The sequence below is a fragment of the Fukomys damarensis genome, unplaced genomic scaffold (genome assembly GCF_012274545.1).
Source record: "Fukomys damarensis isolate Sample0158 unplaced genomic scaffold, DMR_v1.0_HiC HiC_scaffold_11, whole genome shotgun sequence".
In the NCBI taxonomy this organism is placed as follows: Eukaryota; Metazoa; Chordata; class Mammalia; order Rodentia; family Bathyergidae; genus Fukomys; species Fukomys damarensis.
This window is the reverse complement of record NW_022900923.1, coordinates 11,236,946-11,245,401: the sequence shown is the minus strand read 5'-3', so window position 1 is coordinate 11,245,401 and position 8,456 is coordinate 11,236,946. Positions and strand designations below refer to the sequence as shown.

The following is an 8,456-nucleotide window of genomic DNA, read 5'->3' as shown; positions in this document are numbered from 1 at the left end:
AAAAAAAAAAAAAAAAAAAAAAGTCCCCCTAAGGCTCATAAGGTTTGGTCATTTGCCTGTGGTACTGCTGGGAAGGGGTGGAACTTGTGGGCTTTGTGCAAGTCAGTCACCGGGAGGATGCGCTGGAAGGGAAGACCGGGATTGTGGGTCCCTCCTGTCTCCTCCTCCGCTTCCCAGCCACCACGAGGTGAACAGTTCTGCTCCACCATGTGCTCCCACCGTGACCTCCACCCCAGCCCAAGGCCAAGCGGCCAGGACTGCAAGCACTGAAACCATTAGCCAAAACCGATAAACCTTTCCTCCCTTTCAGGTGTGTGTCTCAGGCATCTTGTCATAGTGACCGAAGCCACACACTGTGTAATGACGGGTCACCTGTCTGATGCCAGCCCCCTAGGACCCTAACAGAACCAAATCCCTGTCTTCCAGTGACACCACAAAGCACAACTCATAGGATTGGGCCGCTGCTGCTGGAGATAAACCTACAGTTCCCCAACTGCATAAAAGTGTGACCCGGTTATGTTGATAATAAGCATTGTAACCCAGTTGATAATGACAATAAGCATTAGCGGTTCGTATATTTGCTATACTATATTTTGCACACCAGAGAGGTAATATGCCAAGATCATGATGGGGTATGGGGAAGGAATGGCATAAAAAGCCAAGCCTGCGCTTTACCAAGGCCCCGCCTCTCCTGTGTCAGGGATCAAATCCGGGACCTCAGGCAATGCTTGGCACACACCCGCCTCGCACCACATCCCTGGCCGCTACTGGGAGGCATCAAGTGGTGGCAGGTGGTCACTGACCTGTGCCAACCAGGCTTCTGCAAGCACTCGGCGAGGTTTGCACAGCTGTAAGTCAGCTAATAGCGCCTTTTCCAGCATGTGCCTCCATCGTAAAGCCGTGCATGTCTGTGGTTATAGGTAGAGGCTTTGTGAGTGCAGGCAGCTGCTCTACCATTGAGCAATACTCCCAACCCAAAGACATACTCACTTTTAACTGCTGTATAAGACCAACAGGAGGCAATTAAAAAGTGAATTTGTACCCGGGTGTGGTGGTGCACGCCTGTAATCCCAGCACTCAGGAGGCTGAGGCAGGAGGATCGCTGTGAGTTCGAGACCAGCCTGGGCTACATAGTGAGTTCCAGGTCAGTCTCATCTACACAGTGAGACTCTGTCTCAAAAAGCAAACAAACAAAAATAAATAAAATTTTTAAAAAATTTTTCATTTTAAAAAGTGAATTTGTACAGTATTTTGCATTATTAATAGGCCCAATATCATTTGGTATTATAGACATTTTTGGCTTTAAATTTGGTCAGAAAATGACTCTTTGTGTAGCTCTGACTTATGATTATTGCCACTCACACTTAATAAATACCTGCAAGCCAGGTGTGGTGGCACATGCCTGTAATCCTAGCACTCAGGAGGCTGAGGCAGGAGGATTGCTGTGAGTCCGAGACCAGCCTGAGCCACATAGGGAGTTCTAGGTCAGTCTCAACTACATAGTGAGACCCTGTCTCAAAAATATATAAGTAAATAAATAAATAAATACCTGCAAATAACCAGTTGAGGCTAAACATTCTTGTGCTGTGGAAGGTAGCTCCTTGAAAAAGTTCCAAATTCCCTATAACTGCCCTCAAATAAGAATCTGAAGAATCTGTAACGTCTTCCCCGAAAGGGAACACTACTAAGAAACAACACAAACGTACAATGCTTGAGATTTTGCCAGGTTCCTCTTTTATCCTGCTCTCCCTTTTCTTTGCAGGTCAGCTATATTTTCAGGGAAGGGAAGGTGTGAGGTTGGAAATAAACAGTGGTGACAGGAGAGAGCGGTTAGAAAGGGAAGTTATTTTTAGGAAGGCTTGAAGGGGGAAGAAGTGAGTTAAACCAGGGCTCGGGCATTAGGGAGGTCAAGTCGAGGAAGAGATGGGTAATTGGTGAAAGGTTTGCCTAAATTCTCTAGTCCCTCTTGTTTCTTCTTACATATTTGCAGTCCTTCACTACCAGGTAACAAACGGAAGGCAACTTCAAACTCCTGGGAGTATTCATTTATTTTAGCCTCCCCCTATGTTCTTTGAGGGGGCAGATTCACTCAACATTCAGATTGGGAAAGGGGAGGACCCACGGCCTTTGCACATGCTAAGCATACACTATCACTGAGCTATACCCACAACCCCCAGCATTCACAAATTATTGTGGAGAACCTACTGGGTGCAGGATAGTCTGCTAAACTCCATGGGATGATGCAAACATGACAGCTGCTTTATATTTGTTGAGATTTTAGAGTTGGAAGTTCCAAGCCTAAATTTGTGTTTCAGTTGGGTTTTTGTCACTCATCCCTTTTTGTTCCAAAGTTTATTAAGTCAATGACCCAGAAACTGAAATATCCACCAAAACTACTTTCTCCTCCAAATGGTGAACAGTGCCTACTGTGGCCACAGCACACCTAACAGTGGTTTGTATCTACAAGGTGTCCACTGGCCATCCAGCATGTCACAGAGTCTCTCACTAGACTAAACTACTGGTGTCTTTCCTGGGAGACAGCTGGTGGGTTACTCTATTTGTAAAGAGCAAGGGATTATGAATGTGAGCAATTTCACTAAATTTACTCACTAAGTCATTTTATTTTAATGACTTAAGAGCCAGGCATGGTGACACATGCCTGTAATCCCAGCACAGGGGAGGCTGAGGCAGGAGGATCTCTGTGAGTTTGAGACCAGCCTGGGCTATATAGTGAGTTCCAGGTCAGTCTCAAAGACATAGTTGACCAAAAAAAAAAAAAAAAACCTACAAAAAAACAAAAAGAAAAAAAAAAGAAACTGTATTTTAATGCCTTAAGGGGGTTTGATTTCAAGATCTTTGAATTCTTAGACCTTTAACTAACTAGAATATTGACTAGAAGTTTAATACCAATTATAGCTTATTTATAACTAAATGTAGTGCTTGTTACCTTTGTCCTGATCATATAAAAATGTTTTTCATGTTACATGATCAGGGCAAATACAATTTTATAAAATGGTGCAACCAAGAATTTCATATATACTTTTTCTTTCTTTCTTTCTTTCTTTCTTTCTTTCTTTTTTTTTTTTTTTTTTTGAGGCAGGGTCTCACTATGTAGTTGAGACTGCCCTGGAATTCACTGTGTAGCCCAGACTAGTCTTGAACTCAAAGCAATCCTCCTGCCTTAGCCTCCTGAATACTGGGCTTACAGGCATGCGCCACCACACCTGGCTTCTGTGTTTATTTTAAAGTAGAGTATATTAAAAAATTGACCAACTTACAGTCAGATTTCATAGATGTCATTGTTTAAAATAAGACTAACTTTTAGAAATACTCAATTTATGTCAAATTAAAGGAAGTATTAAGTATCTGATAGTACAAGTAACATGGATGGGGCATGGATAAAGAGTAAAAAAAATTCAGGAGGTACTGGGTTCATTAATATATTGGTCTCCTCAAGAAATAATGTCAGAACTGGGGCATAGCTCAGCGGTGGAGGACTTACCTAGCACAGCTCTGGGTCCCATCCGTAACACCAGAAAAAAAAATAGTGCCAAGCACAGTTGTTCCCGGGAATTCTTTTAAATCTATATTCTCTCAATAATTTGGCTCAATTAATGAGCCAGTACATTCACATTTACAGATGAAAGACAGCACAGTAAGAAAAGTACTGGGTCAGAGAAAAGCCTGGAAGTCAAGGAATTCAGAGCAAGAGCAATTAAACTGATTCCAAAATCCATTCAATATTTCCAGAAATCAGAAAAAGACAACAGGGCCAAATTTTGAGTAACGAGAAGGGTTAATTAGGCCTGTGTTAACATTTGTTTTAGGCCACAACAGTTTCCCCCTTATAAGGCATAGTAATTTGGCATGTTGACCTTGAATTTAGCCCACTGATCCATTCACAGTTCATCCCTAGGTAAAACAGGGTCTCGCTATGTAGTTGAGACTGACCTGGAACTCTCTATGTAGCCCGGGCTGGTCTCGAACTCACAGCGATCCTCCTGCCTCAGCCTCCTGAGTGCTGGGATTACAGGCGTGCGCCACCACACCCGGCAAAACCTGGATTCTTTTTACCTCTCCTTCCACACTCTCCCTCGCCTTCCACCACCTCCTGGTCTCCTTTCCATTTGCAGAAGATCTCTCTCGCGGCTTCCTACTATCTGGCTTTGACTTTGCCCTTTACAGTACTCATATTTGGGGCCCGCCGGTATGGGACACGCGGCTCTCTCAGAGCCGGGATGGAGGACCTGTCCCTTGAACACTGTTCCTGTCTAGCGCAGAGCCGCAGGTGAAGGAAGATGTCCTCCGGGCAATACCTCGATATTCAAAGATTTGCTTTGAGTCCGGGCCTCCTGTCCGGGTTTAGACAGTCTTCATTAAAGAAGATTTAGTGCTGCTTCGTCAGAAAGTTTAAAAGTTATTTTCTGAGCTCTGGGGAACATCAGTCCTCAATGAATGGCCGTGTGCTAAGTGTCCAGCGATGTCCATTTTCTCTGTTACTTTCAGGAGGTAACAGCCACTCTTTGGATCCTGTGTGCTAGGCCCACAGCCAGAATACCACGCAGCCACGGCGCGGACAGTGCGGTAGGGCGAGTCCCGCCTGTCATTTAAGAAAAATGAGATTCTTTCTCCAAGGTCCCAAAGTGTGTGCTGACCACTTGTGGGTAACTTGAGTCCAACACTTTCACTACCAATCACTCGCCCATGTTTTAGTCCCAGTTCTCTTTTTATAATGTTTTACGAGTACAGACTTTGGTCAAAAGTATTACTCTTAAAGGTATAAATCAATTTGGGGCTAAGTCCTTTTGTAAAAAACGTTTGGTTTTGTTTTAACATGAATCTCTTCATGAGTTTGCCTGTCTTCCTTGCATGGGGCCTTGCTAATCTTCTCTGTATTTTTCTAATTGGAGTTTCTGAGCACCGTGTAGGTTTTTTTTATAATCCTTCAGATGATACCCAACAAATTCATTCCCCAAATGCTCCTACCTTTACATATGTGTTTGTACGAAAGTGTTACATGAAACGCGCCGTTACTGCAGCTCGCAATGCACACGCGCCTGTCGCTCCGGCCTTGGCGTTCGTGAGGGGAGGTGAAGCGGTGTAAGGCTCCGTGCTTCATGGATCGTGCCCACGGCTGAAGCACCCTAGCAGCTGAGAGGGCAACAGCGACGCGCTCTGAAGAGCCATTTCGAAAGGCAGAGGCTGAAGCGGAGCGCGAGCTCCCAGCCTCTTCCTGAGAGCCAGCTGTGGTTTGGGGACTGGTCCTCGGCACAGCGGCTGGAGCTCTTACCTAGCTTACCAGCCGCTGGGGTTTCAAGTGACCGGGGCAACCCAACTTTCCGACCTGGCCACTGCGAAGTTCCTGAGCACAGCGGGAGTAGGTGGGAGTAACTGTAGGTTCTGTCCCCTTCCTTTTCAGTAATCTACTAGTCTAGCCACGCGGTTATTTGGACTATGAACAGTTCTGCCCGCTCCACCTAAAGATTTGCGTTTTACGGTGCTGGGGATTGAACTCAGTAGTGTTCTACCACTGTGATAAACCCAACCATTCCTTTTTTCTTTAAGAAAAATGTTTAATTTTTGAGACAGAGAGTCTTGCGAAGGTCTCCAGGTTGGCCTTGAATGTGCAATCCTCCTGCCTCAGCCTACCACGGACCTGGGATTATAAGCATTCATCATCACGCCCAGCTCCCACTTAAAGTTTTTTTTTCTAACTTTTCTGTTCAGATTTTGTTTTGTTTTAAACTTTTTATCTCTTGTCAGTCCGTGTTTATAGCACGTAATGATTACGTCCCTCATGGAGATGGGTGTAAGTGCATAATACATCTTAATTATTTTATTCATCCCTTTCCTTTTCCCCCTCTTCCCTCTCCACTTAAACATTTTAAGGAACGAATCATATGTTGTAAGGCATGTACTATGTATTAATAAGCACCAAAGCCTCAAAATTAATAGGTTTTGAATATTACAGAGAAATAGGGATAGATCATCTTGGTTTATTTGCATGTGTGTGTGTGTGTGTGTGTGTGTGCGCGTGTGCGTTTGTATGTGTGCTTTCTGCTGTGAGAAGGAAGACAGGCCAAGTGGAGAAGGATAATTTTACCCAAATGCATAATCAGCTGATGCGTGCTGTTCTTTTTCTGTTGCCACCACGGTCGCTGCTTTTCCATGACTTGATATCTCAGATTGAATTTCTGCTCTTGCTATGTTTAACATCTATTTTTAACTTGGCCAACTGACTTGCTAAGGAGCCACGTGAGCGTTGCTATTTTAGAAGAAATAATAGTTGCCCCTATTATTTTAGACCCCGCTAGAAATCCTACAGAAAGTCACTGTGTCTGTCGTGCCCACTGCGCACACTTCAGGGCCTAAAACAAGGACCCGAAATGCAGAATCCGGAGCTCCCACCGTAGGGCGGGCAGCACCTTGGGGCTTGCGGAAGTTTTCTCAGCTAAGCCTCCAAAGGAAGCCGGTGTGAGCGAGGGCTCCTTGCCTTCTGCAGCGGGTGGAATGACACAGCCGTGTGCCAAGGGCAGAGATCCGGGCATCCGAGCCCCTCTGCCCTGCACTCACTTCCATCAGCCACTTTGGGGCATCAACCCCGCCCCGGGCCAATTACCTAAGGTCTCCCAGTCTCCGCGCGTTTTCATTTGTAAAGTGAGAGCAAACCTTCCGTGCTGACTGTTAGGAAGAAGCAGTAACTGAGCTGAGGCAGGACATTAGGCACCAGCAACAACACTATTTGTGTATTTATTGTGATACTAAGGGTGAACCCAAGCTGAATTCCCAGTCCTTTTTAAAAAATTATTTTGAGACAGAATCTCACAGTCACTAAGCGGCCCAGGGGAAACTCGAACTCATGATCCTCCTTCCTCAGCTTCCTAGAGTGCTGGGCATAGACCCTCACATCATCACACCTGGCCCAAGTTTTTTTCATGTCCCGCAAAAGAAAAATAAATAAAAATAAATAAATGCGTAGAGTTTGGAAGACACACGTCCGTGCAGGGGTCGCTGCCGGACTTCTAGAGCCTGATCTGGGCAGAAGGGGCTGCCAGGACCCAGGGCGGCCTTTAAGCGCCTTGCAAATCTTTCAGGGGAGATTGCTGCGGAGTCCACGCAGCAGTTTAACAGAAAGAAGACGAAGAAACGGCCGGGCACACACGTGTGGGGACCCTGCACACCTGGGGGACCCTGCACTCTGGTCTGGAAACCCCAGAGCCGGCTGCAAAGTCCTCTGGGACACCAACCGGGTGCTCGTGGGCCGATCACCCACAGGGCTCTCCGGGGTGGCCTGAGGCCCCGCCTCGTGACTTGGAGTTTCCCAAGCGCCTACAAAGAAGACAATTTGGTTCACCGGGTTCACCGCCTCCGGAGTCTCCCCGCCGGCCGTGCCCGAAGGGACCATGGCGCTAGGAGGAGTCTGCGCTTGGCCAGAGGCTCGCTGTTTGCTGAACTGCCGGGGAGAACCGCCCTGGCGTCGGCTAAATTAGGGGAGCCCCCCGCCCCGCTATACCTGCTTAGCAGCAAATGTCACCTATGGTTTTATATGCCTATTTCAAGGGACAAATCGTTTTATTCTGATGAGCTGAACAAACTGAAAAACATTATGAGACGTCGTCCACCGGGTGTCCGTTGATAACCCTTGGCTTCCACTAGACATTACGCTCAAATATCTGCAGACTGACTTACACTTCTGATTCCAGGGTTTTGCCAGTTCTTATGGACTTTCTCGAGCAGATTGCATACTTGGGTATTTATTCTGTCCTCAACGTGAGGATTTCACCTCATGCCTACCCCCGCTCTCTCTGCCTCCCCTCTTTCCTTCCCTCCCCCGCACCTAGGGGTTGAACCTAGGGCCTTGCACATGATGCTAGGAAGCCCCGTAGCCCATCCCCAGCTCCGCTTTCATTTTCTGGCATTTCCTGAACCACCTAGTACCGTCTCTATGACACCGTCTGTTGCATAGCAGTTGCCGGGACTAGGCTATGAAAATTGCAATGATGTTCCCTCACACATCAACACTTAAAACATTTTCCACATAAAGTATTTGCATAAAGTATTTCCATTTTACAAACTGGAGGACTCTCATTTTGTGTCATAAAAGTGATCTTAAGAAGGCCTCAGATCCTTGATATTCTTAATTTTGCCTATAAAATCTTGTTTGAAAACTCTGGCTTATTTACCTTAAATAAGCAGTTAGCATTTATATAGATGACTCGTTATTCATAGGATACACTTTCGTTAGCAAAAACCAAAGACACAATCGTAGAAGCCGCACAGTTGCCCAAAATATTTTGAAGAAAGATATTTTTAAAATGTAACAGCTAAGTCCAGCTCACCTTCCTGTTCACTGTTTTAAAAGTGTCTATGTTTAAAAGTTGATGTTCTTAATAAAGTTTTGGTAATGGATCAGGCTGTTTGTACAAACAACTTAGTTTTCATTCAAATGCCCATCA

General features: G+C 45.6%; 1 non-coding gene across 1 annotated transcript; it reads right to left on the bottom strand.

Moving 5' to 3' along the window:
- Positions 1 to 4,828: 4,828 nt before the first annotated feature.
- On the bottom strand, positions 4,829 to 4,931 carry LOC117285661. The gene has a single exon (XR_004516728.1). It is a non-coding gene; the product is annotated as a U6 spliceosomal RNA (small nuclear RNA).
- Positions 4,932 to 8,456: the final 3,525 nt, after the last annotated feature.